This window comes from Perca flavescens, chromosome 22, assembly GCF_004354835.1.
Source record: "Perca flavescens isolate YP-PL-M2 chromosome 22, PFLA_1.0, whole genome shotgun sequence".
In the NCBI taxonomy this organism is placed as follows: Eukaryota; Metazoa; Chordata; class Actinopteri; order Perciformes; family Percidae; genus Perca; species Perca flavescens.
The window spans coordinates 8,604,303-8,627,213 of NC_041352.1; the positions used below are offsets into that span (position 1 = coordinate 8,604,303).

A 22,911-nucleotide genomic window follows, 5' to 3' on the forward strand; every position below is an offset into this window, starting at 1 on the left:
TATACTCTTTCCAACTAGCAGACAAGTATACTGTCCATGTAGCAGAAGGCAACATTGGTCTACACACAGTTCTATACCATTTAGACCTGAGCAGTTACAGGATATTCTTAATGCAGCTCCTGAGACCATTTACCACCAGCATAAACAAAACATGAAATGTTTTATTTTTGCTGAAGAATTATGTTGCATCAAAACTTTTTGCACAGTGTGCCAGCTGAGAGGTACTGGAAAAGCCATAACAACACCATAGGAAACAAGAAAGACTGCTGTTATGGTTGAAACATCACACACTCAAATCTTCCACCAATGGATTTGGTGGAAAATCATTTTGAATTTAAAGAACATGCTTTATCCCAGCCAGACTATTATGTAAGTCAAAGTCAAGTTTATTTCATCCATAAAAATGGAAATTACAGTGCTCATACCCGCCTAATACAATACCATAAATACAATGTAATACACAGTTGGACACAATTTGCAATTAGCCATCAGTTTTCTTAAAACGGCCCATATTTGAGCTTTATATAGTTGATTTCTCGCTTAAAAAAGTCTCAGAAGTGAATTTAATAACGAAATAGCCCGATAAACAATGTATAACTTTGCAGTGTCTGAAATGTGAGACCTGCTGTCTTGTCTCCAATATGTTTTTATGTGGTTCGCTCAAACCAATCAGTGCACAGCTCATCTAAATATTCATGTTCATACCATATTTGGAAGAAAGGCTCTTGTTCCAAATAGAGCCATATTCACAGGGTAGTTAAGGGCCTGATAAAATAGCATTTGGGCAATTTTCAGCCCAACCAATGTTACATACCCTGTTAGGAGACCTTAAGGAACAGTGTAAAATACCCTATATAATCATTCTATCACCCCTTAAACAAAATAAGACAGTCAGCTATAAAACTGAAAAAACAGCATCTCTTATTTATGGAAGTGCAAATTACATAGGATAATAACAAAACAAAAATTTGACTTAAGGCGAGACCTTCCCCCACAAAAGATTAAAGAAAGTATTTACTATTAAGTGCGACAGGTATATATTCTAGTTTCCACTCTGCCACAACCTCCTGTAGCTTCTCAGCCAGGTGAGTGCTTGTGTGCTGCTCATACAGGGGCTGCGTTTGTAGAACTGCCGCTTTCGTTTCCCACTCAGTCAATAAAATGAGCAGTCACCGTGAGATAGCTTTCCGTAGCACACGAAGTCCAACCATCAGTCGTTAGTGAAACGGAGGGTGCAGCTGACAACTCATGCTCCATCAACGTCCGTGTTTTGTTGTATAGGGAAGGGACAGTTTGCCTCGTGTGGACGGGATGGCATGTCATAATGAGGTTTGAGTACATGCAGCAAATACTTGAAGCCAGGTTCCTCTACGAGTAAATATGGGCGCATTGAAAATGTAAATTCCGATTGCTTCAGTGATTTTTTTTATATTTTTTTTATTTTTATTTTTTTGTCTCGTTCCAGTGATTGGCACATCTGGGTGATGTGTCGGATATGCGGTAGCATGTTAGATGTATTTCCACTCACATACCCGACAACTGCTGAACAACGGCGACACACAGTCCTCGTCTTATCCACCACCCTCTCGCCTGTACTACTGTAACTGTCTGGGAAACTTAAAGAGGCCCCACTCACCATAGGCTAGGCTAGGCTACTCGTCCTTAGTGCTGCTAGCTCTGACTCACTCACTGGACTGTCAACATGTAGGCGGATTACAGATTAGGTGTCCCTAAAGAAACGCGTATCTAACAGTAGTTCCACATTACATGAATTAATTTGCACGCAAGTTTTATATATTTTTATACCGTGTATTCTCCGTGTAAATTCATGTACCGAACCGAGACGCTCGTACGGTTTCGGTTCAATACTAATACATGTACCGTTCCACCCCTATCATGTACCTAAAACTAGAGATGGTCCGATACCGGAATCGGGAAGTACTGGTATCATTGTTTGTGTTTGTTCATGTTTCACAAAGATAGAAATAATATCACATTCATACAGGGGTAGTAGTATACAGCTGTTAAAACATAATAAAATATATGACACACTGGTATCGGATCGTTACTCGGTATCGGGCAATACGCAAGTTCAGGTATCAGAATCGGTATCGGGAAGCAAAAAATGGTATCGGGCCATCTCTACCTAAAACCATAGGCATCACCAGGGGTAGTCTTATGGGACTTAAGCCTGCCATTTTTCAAGCAAAGCCCCAAATCTTTTGCTGTTCATGAAGAAAATGACGACGAGAAGACAATCTGGAAAATCGTCAGAAAACTTCAAGAAACGCCAAGAGACTGCTGTTTATGACAAAATCAAAAAATGGATACGTGATCGTGGTGTAATTCGACTCATGTCCCGCCTTCTGTACGATCGAGAGAGAGAGAGAGAGATTCTCCTGTTGAATTGGTTTGCCATCTTATGGACATAATGTGCAAAAATAGATATTTGACTATATTCAAACCTATGTGTTTTTTAGATGGTGTGATGAAGCTATGCACTATGCTGTTTTTTTATTAACTTGATGACCTCGATGTACCCAGATTACAGTAACAAACTGGCTTCCTGTATGTCCCTCCGTCATTGTGAATATCTTACATTCAAAATTGAATAGTATTACTAGGAATATTGCTAAGCATTTTTAATAATAAAAGCCATACTATGCATATTTGTTGCCAGCAAAACTAACTTGCTTTACATTAACCTATTTTGATGAATTGATTTTACACAGTTTGGCATTGTCTTTGTTCATAATGGGGTAGTTGGAAGGATTGTATGTTTACTCAGCAAATGATCAGACAAGAAATTACTCCTAATGGAGACTATGGATCCTTCCCAACCTCATTCTTCGCATGCTCACAGCTTAAAGATCTGCTCCTATAGACAGTCACTGACAACAGCAGAATGTACAGTATGTTGGAATGTAGCCAGAGTACGATTTGTGTGAGCATTAAAAGGATGGGCTTTTTGTGTGGCTGTACATGTTATATACACTAACACAAAATGATAAAGTGATCTCAAATGCTGTGTGGTTATACATTTGAGACATCTACAAATTATTATTCTCTAACAACTTGTGCATCTTTGCTCCTTGTTGGTTCTTTTGTTTGTTCATGTTCTTTCAGCTGATTGAATTAAAAACAGAAAATAACAAAAAACACACTACATACATTTTATATGTTAAATTGCAAACATTTATGCGTTGTTAAAAATAATCAATTCCTTTGATCTAAAAATCTTTTTTATTAAAGACAAGACTAGAGGTTAGGGTATATTTAAAAAAAAAATCAGAGTTCTTCTGCACAGCAGTATAATTCATTGGTGGGCAATTGCAGGCTAACTTGGATTGCCTGTAATTGGCCACCAATGAATTAAAAAGCATGCATGAAACACATAGCTTGCTCTCCCACTGGCAGAGAATGTTTAAATAAATACCACAACGTTTTAAGTTGGTACAGAACTGAGTTTTTTTTTTTTGGTGTGCGGCACATCATTTATGGAACATAAAAATAAACATAAGTGGATGCAAAACGGCAGCAATTCCACATTGGAGATATTTAATTTGAAAAGGTGTGTAATTTTGTGCTGACTACAAATACATCACATCCGAAAGTTACCTCAAGGTTTCATTGTCCATTCTGTGTGGAGTTTGCATGTGCTGTATGTTTACTCCCACAGTTCAGACATTGCAGGCAGGTGAACTGGAGAGTGCAGTAGACAACCACACAGAAGAAACTTTTCATATGAGGAAAATAATAGTTTTAAAGTTGTTATTGCCTGTATTAAATTATATTGACATTATTCACCAAAACACATTTGATTCATATCTTCAACCTCTCAATTTTATTTACAACAGTCTCTGCAGATTCATCCTAAGGTGTCCGTACCAAACTCATCATTGCTCCATGTACGCATCTTTGAACTGGTTATCCCCAAATGCTATAAGTCATTACCACTGGCTCTTGTGTATTTTCAGATGTATCAACTTTAACTATTGCTCCTATTTAACAAAACAATATCTAACCCCATATTAACAAAACAATATCTAACCCCATATTTATCCATTTACCCTCTTAGACATATTCAGCAACATTATTTCATTATTCCTAGAACCGATAAAGAAATTAGCAGACGTGCCTTTAAATTTAAAGCACCTTCCGATTGGAACAATCTCCCAGCCAACATTAGAAATATTAAATCACTACATATCTTCAAGAACTCACTATTATCCCTTCTCAAAATATCATGTTCACATCTTTAATGGTGTTTTCTTCTAGTGCTTTTAATTTTGTAAAGCATCCAATTGTGAATATATTGTAATTTTAGTTTCATTTTACAAGCATTATAACTTTATTATTATTATTATTATGCTTAAAATGATCATATCCCATAATTGTATTGTTATTTTTGCTACTAGTAATTTTACTTATTATTATCATTATTTATGTTTACTTTAAAAATATATATATATTTGTGGTATTCACTTTTTTTCTCAGTTTGAGAGTTGGGTTGTATGTAATTTTGTCTTTTGTATAGTTCGTTCTATGTTGGACCCCCTTAAAAACGAGATGGTTCATCTAAAGGGGCTATCCTTCAATAAATTCTTCAAAATTCTTCAAGTACAGATACAATATTTTTTGGATGCTCGTCGTCCATACAGCGTTTCCAGTACATCCCTCCATTTTTTAACACACACTTTTTCTTTTTTTAGGGTCAGCCTACCCCAGTGGGGAACTGGGTGGAAGAAAGGAAACACCCTGGACAGGTCAGCAGTTCATCACATGTCTAACACGAACATTCACACTCACATCCACACCTAGGAGTAATTCAGTTTCCAGTTCCCCTGACAAAATGAAATGCATGAATAAAAATGTGGTATGCCATTTCAGACAACAACAGAAACAAATCTTCCACAGCTAGGTAGATAGCATTGCCCCCCTCCCCACCCCATCCTTTGCATTATGTAAATTACCTTTTCTGGATGTAGGATTAGTTTTAAACATCCACCTTGTCCATTAGCTAACTGAAAGAAAGCTGTTTAATGAGCAGGAGACAAGAGACAGCTGTGAGCAGCTGTGATTGCCATATAGCGTACAAGTGTAAACAGAAAAACAGGCATAAGTAAAGGGACGGCTGCTGAAAGAGGATTGCTTGTTATGTTTGCTTACAGTGACAGGTCAGGTAACCTTGGGATGTCGTTTTTTGATCAGTCTGTGAACGATTGCACCCTATTTTGTAAATGAAAACCCACTTTGCATGGCCAAACCTGAAGAGCTTTACAGGGCCTAATCGTTGAGCAGTGGTGTATGTCACCTCTGGACATGATGTTGCATTTTGTCTCACCTTTTAAGGTAATGATGTCTACATTCTGCAGTTATATGGAGCAGAAATAAATGAATTAATAGCTCAGTTGTGCTAACTTAATGCGCCAGATGATTTGTTAACACAGAACCATGTGAGAAACTGTCATTAGAAACTGTTAGAAAAAGGCAGGCACTTAATACCGCAATACCGGCGGTGACGTGACACTACCACGGTGATGACATCATCACTGTCATCACCTCATTTTTTATTTATTTATTTATTTATTTGCTGGTGAGAGAGTGCATATGTTGTGTGATATGAAATATGGTAAACACAATAATCAGAGTTGCTCGTCGCTTCAGCTTTTCACAAGAGGGGGATGGACAGTCTATTAAATATATGGTATGATTTCTTTTGTGTGTCCGATAGGGCTGCACTATATTGGAAAAAACTGACATTGCAATATTTTTTTTCCTGCGATATATATTGTGATATGAAAAAAGAAAAAAAAGCTGACATAAATATTTGGAAATAATTAATCTATTCTCAACTACTGGGGTGATTTTGTAGGGGAGTGCATTCTTCGTTGAACTTTAATGCTTTACCAACACCAACGCAAGTAAGCACTGTGACTACTCTTCTGAAGTGATTTTGGAGAGCGAAATTAGGTAGAAATACATTGGTTGACTGACATGACACCATTGTATTCATATATTACTATTAATCCAGGCCAAAGTGAATGATATTAATAATGCATGCATGTTACTTCCTCTAAATTAAAGGTTGTGGTTGACTAGTAGGGCCTGCTTTGGTTGTTTGATAAATTGATCAACATTGATTGTGATTGGTGGTTGGCTGTGCATGCAGACCTGCATGTCACACGCTAGCAACAAACTGTCTATCAAAGCATATCTAAATCAGTGTAAATGACGTTATATCAGACACAGACTGCTGTTGTAGATTAGTGTTACGTTTTCAGTGTTGCAGCTCTGAACGGTAACATTAGTTGAGACAAACGCCTTGTTTCTTTAGGCTAACTATATTAGCTTTAGCCTGGCTGGTAGCAGCTTTCTGGCAACTCTGCAGTTAAAAAGGGCTGGGAGACGTTGTGATAACGTTGCATTAATCAGGTGATTTATTTCATCTTTGCAGCGAAGATAAAACTACTGTAGGTTTACTACCCATGGAAAAGGAAAAGCATGTGTTTCACTGTGTCTGCGGCAGCTGCTGCTTACTGCACTTCGAGAATCCTCCATTTTGATCATCCGCAGCATCTGCCCTCGGCAAACTAGGTTATGTCATTTCTATGCTTGACCCGAGGCAAGTTTCTAGTTTGGAAGTGAATTTGTTAATGTGCCATGTTTTGTTTGTGGGCTATATCTGTATTCTCTATAAAGAAGTGAAAAAACGACTCACTTCTAGTTCACCTCTTACTCTTGTTATTTCCTTATTCTAAAACAGCCAGGAGTTAAATTTTCATTAAACTAAATGATGACTGTTCTGTTAACTGCATGCCAAATTAATTAGAGCACACAAGATACAATTGCCTTCTAAGTTACCACATTGCAAAGGCTATTTTTAAACGGATTCCGACTTCCAAAAATGCTAATCTTTTTTTCCAAATGAATTATGATTAAACCTGCATGGCATTTTATCTGTTATAACGTGGGCGTTGTCCAGTGTGACTTAGGTCCTCCCGCAGTACAGTACTGCTAATAAGGATGTGAATAGAGAGGCTAATACGGGGGGCTGGGTTTGTTCTCTCTCTGTGGAATGTTGCTTGCTGCCGTTGCACAGGGAAAGCCTAACTTTATCTAACAAAAAAGAAATGTTTTTCCCTCGTCCTAAAATGGTCATAAATCTATAGGCTACTTGAGTAGCCTACTTCCTTATTTAGGACAGCTGCACCTGCAGTCAAGGAAATGCAGAGCGTCTGTCTCCACAAAATCATCTGTTGAGTGTTTGATGGTTATTTCAATCAGGAGAGACTTTGTTTGCAGATATGCAAAAAAGATTTATTGTACAACTGCATAATACAATGTACAGAGTCTTAATAATATTTTAAATGGGTAGAGAATAGGACATAACCCCCCCCCTCGATGGAGACTAGACACTGATGGCGGCGGAGAAGAAGTCCAGAGACCAGACCGAAGGAAGCAACGGAGCAGTCAGCCTGAAGAACAACGATGACCGGAGGCAGCAGGGGAGGTGGAGGATTGAGCACTTTGCCTGAAACGACAACTGACAGCACAGGGAGAGAACAGATTTAAAGCAGAGTCGTAATGCTGTGATTGGTCCTTGAATTTCATGGCCAAGTCTGATTGGTTTAACTAAAAAGTAGTGCCTCTCAACAGCTGATTTGATTTAAAAAGGAAGAGTAGTGATTGGGTTATTTGACGTCTTCCTGAAAGAATTTGCGCTGAGCTTCATTTGTTTGTGCTTTAGAACTTAAACACTAAGAAACCATCACTAAATAAGTCTGTTCCAACAACAAGGTTCTTGTTTTTTCAGAAAGTACTACCCTCCGATTAAGGGCTTTGTTGGGGGAGAAATAAAGCCCCCAGAATTTAATTTAGATCCTAGTCCCTGTGGTCAAAGTGTAATGAGTACCTCAGAAAGTTCCTAGTTCTAGGGGGAAAATTGGTTGAAAAGCACCTATTGTAGAAAACTCTTGTTCCCGGAAATAGCCTGCTCCAAAACAGCTAGCTGTTGGCAAATGGCGCGTATACTTTGGCATTGCTACACCTAATACAAACTAATAATGAATTTAAAAATATATTTAAGACCACTTCTACTTAAGTCTTAAGCAAAATTGTCTCAGTCCGGGCACTCTGACTGCCCAAATCAGATTTCAAAGTGTCTTTTGCGTCACTTGTGTAGCCGAGGGTTATGAATTGCACCTATACTTATGCAGATAATTAAATAAAAACATAGAGCCTCTGTAGTCTGAGCCAGTGTGAACCAAGACACCTTTGTTTACTTCGACGACTTCAAATCCAGTGTGAGATGCTGCTACGAGCAGATCGCAGTGGAGAATAACAGCCCGTTCTGCAAGGCAACTTGACAGTGCGTTTGGAGGGTGAAATATGGACCTCCATTTCTCAAGCTTCCACCTTGGAAAGCCACGTAAGCAGCTTAGCTACACGGACGCCTACGTCGTTACCACAACAACCTATACAGATAGGTTGGTGATGTCTGGACGCACAAATCCGATTTGCCTGCAGTCTGAGACACCTTTCTATTTATAATATTAATGAATATAGTGCAGCAGTATTTTACATGCTGAATGTGAAAGTCAGCCACTTCCACAGGATGGAGAAAATAAATGAATAGTAAAGAAGTATGTAGGTGGAAGTCTCTGTGGGTGAGACACTAGGACTGTTTGTCTCTCTCTCTCTTGCCATCCCCCCCACGGTTGTCACCTGGAAGCTTTCCGTCAGCCCCCCTCTCTTTGGAAGCCAGATATGAGAGCCATTCAGAGAAATGGCCTCAGGCACAGGCCTGTACGAACGCTCAACTCGACAACCCTGGCTGTTTCAAGGGAGCCTCTCTTTGCGCTTCAAAAGCTTTCTACGAATGGGAACCAAGTTGGCTTCCCACCATAGGCTGCCTCCATAAAGACCTTTTTTCAGTTACTCAGCTGAAAGGCTAGAACCACAAGCACACTTGGGATTAAGTGCAGAAAAGGGGTTGGATTGAAACTAAGAAAAAGTGAAATTGCTCAACACCTTTAACAAGTGATATTTGGGGCCGGGATAAAATCAAACCTCATGGGAAGCTGAAAAGGCTATTGCTTCAAATCATAGCCTGACAGAAAGCTAACAGTTTGACGGAACAATACTGAAACTGTGTGGCATTGTGCACTGAAACATGTGCTGTGTGGGATTTCAGCAGCAACACAACCCAGAGAAATACCACAAAACAAAAAACATGGGGCAATTAGACAATTAAATATGAATTTGTTGTATTACTGTGCTCCCTGTCAGCTTTGGTTTGTCACTTCAATCACATATAAATCATAGGACAATCTGAATCAGCCTGAAAACTGTCTTGAAATTTTATCCTGATGGATGATGGTGCTTACATTTATGACAGGGTAATAACTATGAAAAGAATTACAGCACACACAAAGACACCAACGCACACACAAGCATACAAATATTACAGGTCCTTTTTTTTGTACCTTGTTAAAAAAATAAAATGTACACAGGATTCAAATATTATAGTTGAAATGAGGCCTATGGATAGAATATATATATAAATAAACAAAGCCCTTATTTATATCTAGGAATGGTAAGTGTTGTTTCCATGGAAATGGTATTTTAACCTACATTAGGACAACAATTTTGTTAAAAAGCGACTCTGCTCGCCGAGAACTTTTGTTGACTCTTAACAGATTCGACCGGCATCCAGCGGTTTCTTTTGCAAAAAAACCTAAGCACTCAGACAAGCCAAGAAGCATCTCACTTGGCAGACCAACGAAATGGTTACAGCATTAGAGTTGACATAGTGTTTTACTACAGTCCCGGGCAATCATCAGGATCATTCATCTGCACATTCCAACTCTTTACTCTCTCATTTGTCAACCTGGCTCGATGCTTGAGCTGGGCTATTGCAAGCTAGCATGTTGCCTGTGATGTATTGCGCTATGATACGCATCTCTGTGCAGAAAATATGGATCTCTGTTCAAGATGTGATTTTAAATGTCCAAGTCTTTGATTTAAATGCAAGCAAACAGGTCTGACCAGGAAATTCAAGATATGGATCTATTTTCTCATGCTAAAATGGATGCGTAGAGCTCATGTTATTGGACTTGCAGTACATGCTGTGTGAGGTAAATGGGTGCCTCAGTTTGAGAATATATTTTGCGGTGTGGAAGAGAAATTTACTTGTACCACTGGACAAGTTAAAACTCAAACAAACTAAAATGCCATGTTAGTTCACGTCATGTGCCAGTCATTACGTCTATGTTACCGATTTGAAACGATAATTTCTTTCCCCCGCATTTCCGGTCAGCGGACCGCTAACGTTAGACCCAGCCCACTGTTCAGCTCGTTCTCTGTAAGCGATGCAGCATGAAAGCACGGTGAACCTGCCGGTGTTAGTTAGCTAACGTTAGCTTGCTAACTCCGCCTTAACGTTACATCCTCGCCACATCGTTGACAGAAAAGGAGAGACCCGGTGCTAATACGGCACCAGTGCCTTAACGACCGTTATCTACCGGACCGAATTGCAACGCGGTGCCACTGAAATGCCTGCGCTTCTCTCGGATGCTCCGAAAATGGACGTTAGAGGCAACCAAAACATCGCCGCATGTTACAATAGTTAACACTACACTCAACAGCAAGTAACGTTAGCCTATCGTTAGCTAGCAGCTGGAGTAAACAGTTAAAATGCTGCTGACAGCTAAACGGTGTAAAAGTGTGTCTGTATTTCACTGGAGAGGAACATATGACAGTGAGCCGCTGCTGTTGTCGGAAAAACACAGCTGTTGTGTTCACTTGAAATTCGCCCTGCCAGCGTCGTGCTGCATTCAAAGTGGTTGTAAAATACCTTTTTCCTATCCAGTGGTTGTTTTTGTCGTTTAACAGGAACTTACTGGTGAAATAAGTTATTGTTATAAGTTATTGTTGTTACATTTTTAATAAATCATTTAATTTTGCCTTAGCAATAAACTATCCGTTCTATAATGTCGTTTTTTTTGCTCCTTTTTAAAAAAAAAAATAAAAAAAATATGCAGATTAAATATCAGGTAATAATCAACTGTAAAGTAGCTACACCTTTTTAAAAGGATCTTTTCGGTAAATCAGCCTCTGCCGGGTAGAAATTTGTGAAATTGTATAAATAAAAGTTAACACCAACATTTAGTGGCAAAATCCATTGTTATGTCTACAAAATCATTTTTTAAATATAGTAGAAGTTCAAGTCACCACTACCTCTGGTCAAAATATTGACATAGTATCTCAGAATATAAACTAAGAATCTCAAAGTAATGATCCATCCATCCATCCATCCATCCATCCATCTTCGTCCGCTTATCCGGTGCCGGGTCGCGGGGGGAGCAGCTCCAGCAGGGGACCCCAAACTTCCCTTTCCCGAGCAACATTAACCAGCTCCGACTGGGGATCCCGAGGCGTTCCCAGGCCAGGTTGGAGATATAATCCCTCCACCTAGTCCTGGGTCTTCCCCGAGGCCTCCTCCCAGCTGGACGTGCCTGGAACACCTCCCTAGGGAGGCGCCCAGGGGGCATCCTTACCAGATGCCCGAACCACCTCAACTGGCTCCTTTCGACGCAAAGGAGCAGCGGCTCTACTCCGAGCTCCTCACGGATGACTGAGCTTCTCACCCTATCTCTAAGGGAGACGCCATCCACCCTCCTGAGGAAACCCATTTCAGCCGCTTGTACCCTGGATCTCGTTCTTTCGGTCATGACCCAGCCTTCATGACCATAGGTGAGGGTAGGAACGAAAACTGACCGGTAGATCGAGAGCTTTGCCTTCTGGCTAAGCTCTCTTTTCGTCACAACGGTGCGATAGATTGAATGCAATACCGCACCCGCTGCGCCGATTCTCCGACCAATCTCCCGCTCCATTGTCCCCTCACTCGCGAACACAACCCCAAGGTACTTGAACTCCTTCACTTGGGGTAAGGACTCATTCCCTACCTGGAGAAGGCATTCCTGCTGAGAACCATGGCCTCAGATTTAGAGGTGCTGATCCTCATCCCAACCGCTTCACACTTGGTTGCGAACCGATCCAGTGAGCGCTGAAGGTCGCAGGCCGATGATGCCATCAGGACCACATCATCTGCAAAGAGCAGCGATGAGATCCCCAGCCCACCAAACTGCAACCCCTCCCCACCCCGACTACGCCTCGATATCCTGTCCATAAATACTACAAACAGGATTGGTGACAAAGCGCAGCCCTGGCGGAGGCCAACCCTCACCTGAAACGAGTCCGACTTACTACCGAGAACCCGGACACAGCTCTCGCTTTGGTTGTACAGAGATTGGATGGCCCTGAGAAGAGACCCCCTCACCCCATACTCCCGCAGCACCTCCCACAGTATCTCCCGGGGGACCCGGTCATACGCCTTCTCCAAATCCACAAAACACATTTAGACCGGTTGGGCATACTCCCAGGCTCCCTCCAGGATCCTTGCGAGAGTGAAGAGCTGGTCCGTTGTTCCACGACCAGGACGGAATCCGCATTGTTCCTCCTCAACCCGAGGTTCGACTATTGGCCGAACCCTCCTTTCCAGCACCTTGGAGTAGACTTTACCAGGGAGGCTGAGAAGTGTGATACCCCTATAATTGGCACACACCCTCTGGTCCCCCTTTTTAAAAAGGGGAACCACCACCCCAGTCTGCCACTCCTTTGGCACCGTCCCAGACTTCCACGCAATGTTGAAAAGGCGTGTCAACCAGGACAGCCCCTCCACACCCAGAGCCTTGAGCATTTATAACATATCCCGGAAAGACTCCTTCTTCAGTCGGACGGCTTCCCTGACCACCGGTGTCCACCACGGTGTTCGTGGGTTACCGCCCCTTGAGGCACCTAAGACCCTAAGACCACAGCTCCTCGCCGCAGCTTCAGCAATGGAAACTTTGAACATTGTCCACTCGGGTTCAATGCCCCCAGCCTCCACAGGGATGCACGAAAAGCTCCGCCGGAGGTGTGAGTTGAAAGTCTGTTGGACAGGGGCCTCCTCCAGACGTTCCCAATTTACCCGCACTACACGTTTGGGCTTACCAGGTCTGTCCAGAGTCTTCCCCCACCCTCTGACCCAACTCACCACCAGATGGTGATCGGTTGACAGCTCTGCCCCTCTCTTCACCCGAGTGTCCAAAACATACGGCCTCAGATCAGATGAAACGATTATGAAATCGATCATTGACCTTCGGCCTAGGGTGCTCTGGTACCAGGTACACTTATGAGCATCTCTATGTTCGAACATGGTGTTCGTTATAGACAATCCATGACTAGCACAGAAGTCCAACAACAAACAACCACTCTGGTTTAGATCAGGGAGGCCGTTCCTCCCAATCACGCCTCTCCAGGTGTCTCCATCATTGCCCACGTGTGCGTTGAAGAACAATGGAGTCCCCCACTGGAGCCCCATGCAGGACTCCAGTCAAGGTCTCCAAGAAGGCCGAATACTCCGAACTCCTATTTGGTGCATATGCACAAACAACAGTCAGAGTTTTCCCCCCCACAACCCGCAGGCGTGGGGAGGCGACCCTCTCGCCCACGGGGTAAACTCCAACACAGCGGGCGCTCAGCCGGGGCTTGTGAGTATCCCCACACCCGCCCGGCGCCTCACACCCTGGGCAACTCCGGAGAAGAAAAGAGTCCAACCCCTATCCAGGAGTATGGTTCCAGAACCAAGACCCAGATCTAACCGGTAGCGCTCCACCTCCCGCACCAGTTCCGGCTCCTTCCCCCACAGAGAGGTGACGTTCCACGTCCCCAGAGCCAGCGTCTGCCGCCCGGGTCTGGTCCGTCGAGGCCCCTGACCTTCACTGCCACCCATGTGGCATCGCACCCGACCCCAGCGGTTCCTCCCACAGGTGGTGGGCCCATGGGATGGAGAGGGAGTTGCCACGTAGCTTGTTCGGGCTGTGCCCGGCCGGGCTCCGTGGCAAACCCGGCCACCAGGCGCTCGCCGACGAGCCCACCGTCTGGGCCTGGCTCCAGACGGGGGCCCCGGGCTTCCTCCGGGCAGGGTCACTCCATCTCTGCTTAGCTTTTTCATTGGGGTTTTTGAACCATTCTTTGTCTGGCCCCTCACCTGAGACCACTTTGCCTTGGGAGACCCTACCAGGAGCACAAAGCTCCAGACAACACAGCCCTCAGGTTCACAGAGACACACAAACCTCTCCACCACGATAAGGTGATGGTTCACGGAGAGGAATCAAAGTAATGAGAAAATGTCAAATATTAACTTAGAATCTCAATATATTGGCTTAGTATCTCAATATATTAATTTATCTCAAAATATTGACTTAGTATCTCAATATTGACTTAATATCTCACTATATTGTTCAGTATCTCAATATATTGATTTAACTCAAAATATTGACTTAGTATCTCAATATATCGATTTAGTAACTCAGAATATTGACAAAGAATCTCAAACCAATAAGAACATTTAAAATACTGACTTACAATCTCAATATATTGACTCAATATCTCAAAGTATCGACTTAGTATATCAATATATTGACTAAGTAACTTAGAATATTGACTAGGAATCTGAAAGTAATGACAAACTTTAAAATACTGACTTAGAATCTCAATATATTAACTTCTGCACACCGGCGTGCAACATATTACTTTGTATTATGGAGTCTGGAGATCCTTTTTTCTTGTTGAAGGGGAAATCTATTGTTGGGGCATGTTTGTTTCTCCTGTTTCAACATAATTGTATTAATGTTGATAGTGTTTGGATGCTTTCAACGGTTTGTTCAAATTCTGCATTAGCAAAACACAATTTTCTTTATAAAATGATGAATCTTTACACGGACAAGTGACTTTTATGCATGGACAAGTGAAACGTAAATGTACTTGTCCGAAGGACAAGTGCCTCAAAACGTTAATGTCAAGCCCTGTAGTGTAGTGTATATAGTGTGAAACGGTGAAACGTTGTTTTGTGTGTGTGGTTGAAATGACAATAAAACACAACAGACTTGACTCAGTTGACTGCCTAGTGGTAGGCGTGGCTTGGAGTGGCCTTTTAGTGAATCGAAGCAAGTGCATTCTGAGATTTGGTGTCTTTCATCCACATGAGCCAAAACCACATTTTCTGGCACCAATTTCTAAAAGAAAATTCACATATCTGCTACATAAGTGACCCAATTTAAACATATATTCGTCTTTCCAGCGGTGAAATATCCTTTTAAGTGAAATGTCTCAACTACTGGATAGATTGCCGTGAAAATTGGGACATGCTTTGATTTGTAATGAATTTCATGACCCCTCGATTAACTTCCAATCTAGCGTCATCATCAGGTCAAAGTTTTTATTCGTTCAATACTTTAGTTTATAACTGCAAATTTAATGACATTCCAATTAGTCTCAGCTTTGTGTTAAGTGCTAATTAGCAAATGTTAGCATGCTATGTTAGCAACACAATAAACCAAGATGGTGAACACGGTGAACGTTAAACCTGCTTAACATCAGCATGTTAGCATTGTTATTATGAGCATGCTAGCATGCTGATGTTAGTATTTGTCTCAAAGCACCACTGTGCATACAGCTTCACAGAGAGTTAATAGAACCTTCTGTGTTGCAATACATGTATGCATGGCAGGGGGTTTAATGGGTCCACCTTGTAATATTGTCATACCTTTCTGAGGCATTTGCAACTTATTATGAACAGTTTCTTAATAAAAGTTTGTTATTATTGTTTATTTGTGATGCCAAAACTTTTATCAGTGACATTTAAGTCACTGACTGCGACTGAATAAAGATATTCCTCTAATAAAACTGATTTAAAATTGCCATCACTCATCATAGTTTGGTGGCAAGGTCATCTTCTTTATTCAGATTATGTTGATGCTAGCATTTATGCCACACAATATTAACAAGCTCTTTGAGCCCATCAGAGGAAATCTCATAACTTCAGAGTGTTCCAAAAACAGTTTACCCAGCACTGAAGGTCAGTACAGTAATCTTGTGCATTACCTTATATTTTTGCACAGAGCTAGCAATGAAGATTTGGAATATTTATGATGATCATGAAATTTACAATGTCATAATGAGTTTTCCGAGGCTAAAAGGGCAATAAAAACAATAAAAAAGGTCATAATGCTGTTCTTAGTTATACAACAAGTAAAGAAACGCCACCACGTAACTACAAAACTTCTTTTTGTCTTTTCTCTCAATGCATTGTTTCACTGATGGCTGAATGGTAGTGGTGGTCACCCAAATTATATTACATTTCTTGACAACTGCAGCTGGAGTTCAGGAGAAGTGTTAAAGGGCAGTTTGACCGTTGCCTTGTGGAGGCTATTATCTAGGCTAGAATGTGCTTCCGTGGTTCACCCTGTCTCAATGTAAGTTGAAATTTCTCAGTATATGACCCAATCTGCTCCTGCTAGCAATAAAATATTGATAGAAAGCCTTCAGGTCTGAATATGAGTCCACAGGTTTTGACTGATTCTTTTTTTATTATATTACAATTTCTACTCCGTCTTCTTCCTTTATCAGCGTGCTGCTAATGTTGATGAGTTGCCTCTCTGCCTTTTTATCTTACACTAGTGCAGTGCCCATTGAAAATCTGCCTGTTTGGATTGCTTGGCCTGTGGTGTTGCTGCTTGTAGAATTCATCAAAACCAAATTGTACCCCAAAATTACTTACAGAAGGACCCCAAACCACTTAATATGCAACTCCCCTGTATACCCTACTACTAACTTATTGATTTACCTGACAGAGAACGTTGCAGATTCAGAATGTAATCACAAAATATCACAATGAAAATGTGGAGAAATCAGACATTAGCGTCATGGACTTATGGCAGTGCCCTACCCACCCGGCCCGTTATTAGCGCTAATCAGCACATATCTGTGTTAATCAACCACCAGAACCGGACTGTGTGTGTATGTGTGTGTGTGTGTGCATGCAGAGAGAGAGCGAGCGAGAGAAAGAAGAGAGAGAGAGAGAGAGAGAGAGAGAGACGGTGTTTTCTTGTGTCGTATGATCGTTAACAAATTTAACATTTCAGCAGAGGTGTTCATTTCCATACAGGTTTAGTGGCTTGACAGTTAATGTGAAGTAGGGGATTTGATTCGCGGGGGTATTTTATATTTTGGCGACGGTAATGTTATTAGTTAGAAGTAGAATTAATTAACCCGACCCAGGGTGAGTCTGATGAAAACTGATGTGTCTGCCTGGTTCAGCTATGAGATTTTCTCGCATTGCACAGCGCTGTGAAGGAATAATCTCCGAGATTACATTATGTCCTGCCTCTGTTTAGAAGTGGTGATTATAGGCTACAGCTCACAGCAATTTAATACTATATAGTGTCTGGATTTTGCTTGATATTAAGTGTTGGCAAATGGCTTTTTAATAAAGCGTTTATTATAAATGCCTAAACAAATAAATATTTATAAAAATGTTAACATATGTAAGATGTTGCATTTGATTAAGTTTTCACTTAATTATCTTGTTGAGAGTTTTTTTAAAAGTCGGTTTACACCCATTTATATATACAATACTATACAATACAATACCTCCATTGTGATGGGGTCTTGTCCTGTTGACCTGACAGACCTTCGTATGTTGTTGCTTTCAAATTGTTTAGTAAGTGCAGTATGAATCAACAGTGGAAGCACTTTGTCTTTCTGGCTACTTTGTTTAATTGTGTTTGTTTAAAAGTTGTGCTGGGAGTCTCATGGGAAGAGAGCAGTTTTGCCAAATTCTGAGCATACCCGGCAGGTTTATACATGTCATTAACATTTACTAATAATCCGGCTCACTTTTAGAGTGAAAGTTTTCTGAAATTAGTTAACACACAGTATGCTGAAGTGTAGAGTGGTAAGTATTTAAGGATCAACCTTCATGACTAATGAAGTTATTACCAATGACTGTGTCAATCTAATTCTTGATTAAATGAAAGTCAGTCTTACTCTGAAACAACCAAACTCAAAATTGGCAAAACATCATAAAAATCATACAACATTGGAGGCTTCCCTTTTCCGTTTGACACCTACAAACATTAACAATCGCAGCCCGCAACAGTTACTGAATCTGGCTACTGTGGTAACAAAGAATGCAACTTGGAGTAGAACTTTTTACAGACACCAACAACTATAGCGTTTTAAATACCTCTTTATTTTTTACTTCTAGAGGCAACCTGACAGATAAAACAAGTTTTAGCTAATGTATCACTCCTTTATTCCTGAGAAATATATGCCTCTGTTACATTTAAGGAATTGAACAAACCCACACTCTGTTGCACCCATGCTGTATGCCCTATTGGACCTCACCATGATCAGTCTGATGGGAACATAAGCCCGAACAAATCCCCCGTAGCTTGACGGCGGGATATTCTCAGTGTTGATGGAGCAATTGATCATGCACACATTAAAATGATGTCGGCAGCAGTAAATGCCAATATTGGAGAGGTCCATTAATCAGAAAATCAATGGCCCTGTCAATAGACTGCCCTGGCCCTGACAAGAGATGACAGTCTCGAGGTGAAGCTTAGGGTTAGCTGAGCAGAAAGCATTCCACTGCTTAAAGTCCATCCTGTCTCACCACCGCTCTGTCCTGTCCTCCTTCACCCCCAGGCATGACTTCATCATTTACTAAATCCTTTTAGGGACTGCTCAGCCCCACAACTCATTGAAGGCAGAGAGCGTGAGTGGGTCATGCGTCATGGTGGGATATGAGTAAGATCAGTGTCAGCTTTCCTCCACTTGCGCCCTAGAGACAGTTGAAATGCACACATAAGTGAAACACCCCTTACAGTTGTTAAAGTAAAACATCAGCTGTTATAGTACAGTTTGATGTTCACTGGATTTTCCTGAAGCAGTGAGAAGGATCCACCTTCGAGGAACAGTAACACATGTTCCATTTTGGTCTAGTACTCACTTGGCATCATTGCAAGTGACTGCAGATACTCAAAACAATAATATATATTTTTTGTGGCATTGCACGTCCACATTGGCTGTGGGTTTTTGCATTTTTTGCATTGCAACTTATTTCCTTGTTCTCTGTCCTGTGTTTACTGTAGCTGTTGGCCATTGATTAAATTTGTTGCTACAACAAATACTGCATTGGCTCCCTGGCCAGCACTAACTCCAACCAATAATACAATTATAGTGCTGACCAAAGTATCTTAATGTGGATCATTAATCATACAACCTGTCATATTAATCAAATATCTCTGTATGCTAAATTATGTGATGTAACATTTTTTCAGCAAATTGTTCTGCTGATGGAATGAATGAGTTAGAGCCATGGATCGTGACAAAGTGGGTGGAATATTGGGATTTCACCTATGACTTACCATATTTTCCGGACTATAAGTCACACTTTTTTTCCTACTTTGGCTGGTCCTGCGACTTATAGTCAGGTGCGACTTATATCAAAATCAATCAATCAATCAAAATATCAAAATATATATAATTTAACATGTTTTTAAATGTTAATTCATACTGAAAACATTACCGTCTACAGCCGCGAGAGGGCGCTGTAGGCTTGTGACAACTAGAATGTTGCTCCTAAAGATAACTGAGAAAGAAAAGAGATAGACTGCAGGTAGTAAAATATGCAGCCGAAAACGGTAACCGAGCAGCAGAAAGAAAGTTTGAAATGAGGGAGAAACTTGTGAGGGACTGGCAAAAAGGTGACTCTTACTGCAATGAAGAAAACAAAGAAAGCTAATCGGCTAATCGCGGGCTGAACGCAAGATGGCCAGAGCTGGAGGAACGAGTCGGGAGGGGCTTGTCAACGGTGCAGTTACATCTCCACGCCTTTTAATACATCCATGCTCCACGCCCTGGTACCGTAGTTGTTCTGTGTGCTGTTGTATAGTTCAATAACTGTTAATGTGTTACGTTAACATACCGGACACCTACCGTATTCAGCCTGTTGTTCTGTGTGCTATTGTGTATTTGACAGATAAAAAAAAAAAAAATTCTAAATAAATGCGACTTATATATGTTTTTTTCCTCTTCATGACACATTTTTTGACTGATGCGACTGATGCGACTTATACTCCGGAGAGACATAGGAAGAATCACATTTGCAGCGTGACAAAAAATTTACAGTCTTCAGTAGATCTGACGCCACAAATTAGTCTATGTGTGGGAAACATTTCATTTCTTTTCTACTTCATCGATTCTGCGCCCTTCTCCAGATACATCATTCACTGCATGAGTAACTGCATTCCATGCATCGGTTTTATTTGCTGCTTAGTATGCACTGCTGACGCTACTAAATACTGTATGATGTCCCGTTTTTCGCTAACTTTTTGCAGCAGTACCTCCACTTCAGAATTACTAAAGTTTTTCATTCTTTTGGAGTCGAGTCCTCCACCGTCTTTGCCACGTCTTTTGGATATTTCTCTAAGCGTGCACACGACACGGCCCTGCCATCTCATGCCCTTTTATGGGAATTAAATGGGCATTTACCTATCTAAATAGGAGCAACGGGCACAAGATTTCCATTTACGAAGACATTGGAATTCATCATTCTAAGAACACACCTGAAAACAATTCTGCTGTTTAAGAACACGTCATGAATCAGACGTAGATTTTTCTTAGGGACTTTCTTAAGAACATATTTAAGAAAAAACTTATATTGTCTTTATGAGATTGGTTATTGAGGCCCATTGTGAGTATGCTATCATGCTGACAGCAGCATTTAGCTCAAAGCTCAGCTGTGCCTAAACACAGCAAATAAATAATCTAATGTGACAGTGAACAGAGATTTTACAGTTTTAAAACATTTGAAACACATACTTGCAGCCTTTAAACAAAACTCCCTAGTAAATGATATGTACCTAAAATAATCATTAACAATAAAAACCATATTGAGATATATTTGTCAAATATATATAGTGCTGAAGGAAGTGACACAGGTCAGGGCTCTAGAGTGCAACCAATTTGGTCGCAAATGCTACCAAAATTTGTAAGGGTGCGACTAAGATTATTCCTAACGTCCTCGCATCCGCTGCCTCTCCACTAACGAAGCGATGTCGTTTATATCGATATGGTTTAATGTTGCATTACATGACTCATTCCTTCTGTAAATCCGTGCCTGTGTTTGGATCTCTCCTCTGCGCAGGAAACCCTGTCTTTGCATTTTATTTTAATCACGTCTGTTTTAATAAAAGAGCTTGTGAAAAGTGGCTTTGAGTTAAAACTGAACATTTAGCCCACTTTGTAAAAAATATATATTAGAGATAGAGATATATATTGTGAATCGCCATTCAGCTGAAAAATACAGAGATATGATTTTTAGTCCTGGACTAGTGGAAGATCTGATAAGAATCAGTGTGGAGGGGCCCAGCTTGGAGAATGTTGAGGAAAGGGAGTGTGGCAAGCTGGTTTAGCCAAGGCCAAAGGGGAAGAAGGCCAAATTACAGGTGTTGGCCATCTCAGGGGCATTGGACAGCAAGGGAGGACCCGCTATAAGACTTTGAGTACAGTATAATTGTGCTTCAAATAAAAAAAAAAAAATGTACCAACTCCTTATTCTTGTTTAAAATAATTGACATAATATATATATGAATGTATATGTAGTGTGATTAAAAAGGTGACCTTGAAATTGTGGCGTTAATGGCGAAAAATTTGGGTGCACCTAAATTTTGTGCTGGTGCACCTAAATAAAAAAAGTTAGGTGCACCAGTGCGACCAAGGCAAAAAGTTAGTCTGGAGCCCTGCAAGTGAACTTCACCTTTCATTATTTCATTCGGGTACAACACACATTTTCTGGATACCACTCCTCTGGCAAGAGTATAAAAGTAATCTTCAATCACCACAACTATCATCAGTTCATATTAAAGTCAACTTCATTTTCAATTTAAGTGTTTTTTTTTTCATTATCATATTCCTCCAATAGAATATTCCTTCTATGCTATAATGAAATTCCCAATGAACGGTTGAATCACTAGAACGCAGCACCACTTCTGTCCTAAAATAGAACAAAGAATAACATCCTTATTACAATCTAATCTGGGTCACCACATACAAAAAGAAAATTGTACCTATAATGGAACTCCAAGAAATCCAACGTATTATAATCAAACTGTGCAGATGGGAGCGCGTGTTTAGCCAAAGTGCCAGAGTGCTTAAAAAGCACAACCAGAAAACTACAATGCCACTCCACGTGGGCCTGCAGGTTTTATGCCATTGAATGGCAGCTTTATAGTTGTCAAATAATTGCTGAGAGGCACTTGACTTTTCTATTTTGAAACCATTCCTTTTCCCGTCAAGCATTACATAAATGGCAATGAAAGAACTCTTTGCTCATGTCTAGACCAGAAATTGGCAGGCAATCTGGCGTGAGTTTACCTCTTTGTGAATCCGTCTTTTAGCGAAAGCGGCAACTTGGAACATTCCTTTTTAGCAGTTTTTCCCCTCTTTTCGATAAATGAAATGAATTGAATTGCAAAGACCTGGATATAATTTGACTTTAGACATAACCAATTTATCTCACACCTTAGTGCAATTCAAGACCCTGTAATGAAACACCAGGCTAAAAGTCAGGATTGGCAGAGAGTGACACCTGCTTCAGTTGGTTCAAATTAGAAATGCCAAAGAAAGGAAGAAACTGTCAAATAGAAATGTGTCAGACATTTTACAGGTCTAATACTCTTGTAGGCTGGAGGGTTGAGGTTTCAGTCGAAGGGTCTTTCAAAAAGTGTGATGTGAGCTGCGCTGAGCACACACATTCACAAAGATAAGATGCATTTCAGGATACTCGCCTGTCACAACCACCCATTCTTAGCCTGTTCTAATGCTGCTCTCACAGATGTCTAAACATCAGAAAAACCTTCTACTCCAGGTAAATGCAAAGAAACAGCTATTTAATTCAGATTTCCAAGAAAGTAAAGGAAAATTTCTCAACTGTGAAATTTAAGTGGGCATGGCTGC

General features: G+C 40.8%; 1 protein-coding gene across 2 annotated transcripts in view; it reads left to right on the forward strand.

Annotated features, from left to right (window-relative positions):
- ntng1a (netrin g1a) overlaps positions 1-22,911 on the forward strand; it is a 334,454-nt gene that overhangs the window by 54,897 nt on the left and 256,646 nt on the right. For both annotated transcript variants that reach the window (XM_028568877.1, XM_028568878.1), the window contains exon 6: positions 4,713-4,766. The gene's annotated coding sequence lies outside the window, so the exon portion shown is untranslated. The remainder of the gene's footprint in view (positions 1-4,712; positions 4,767-22,911) is intronic.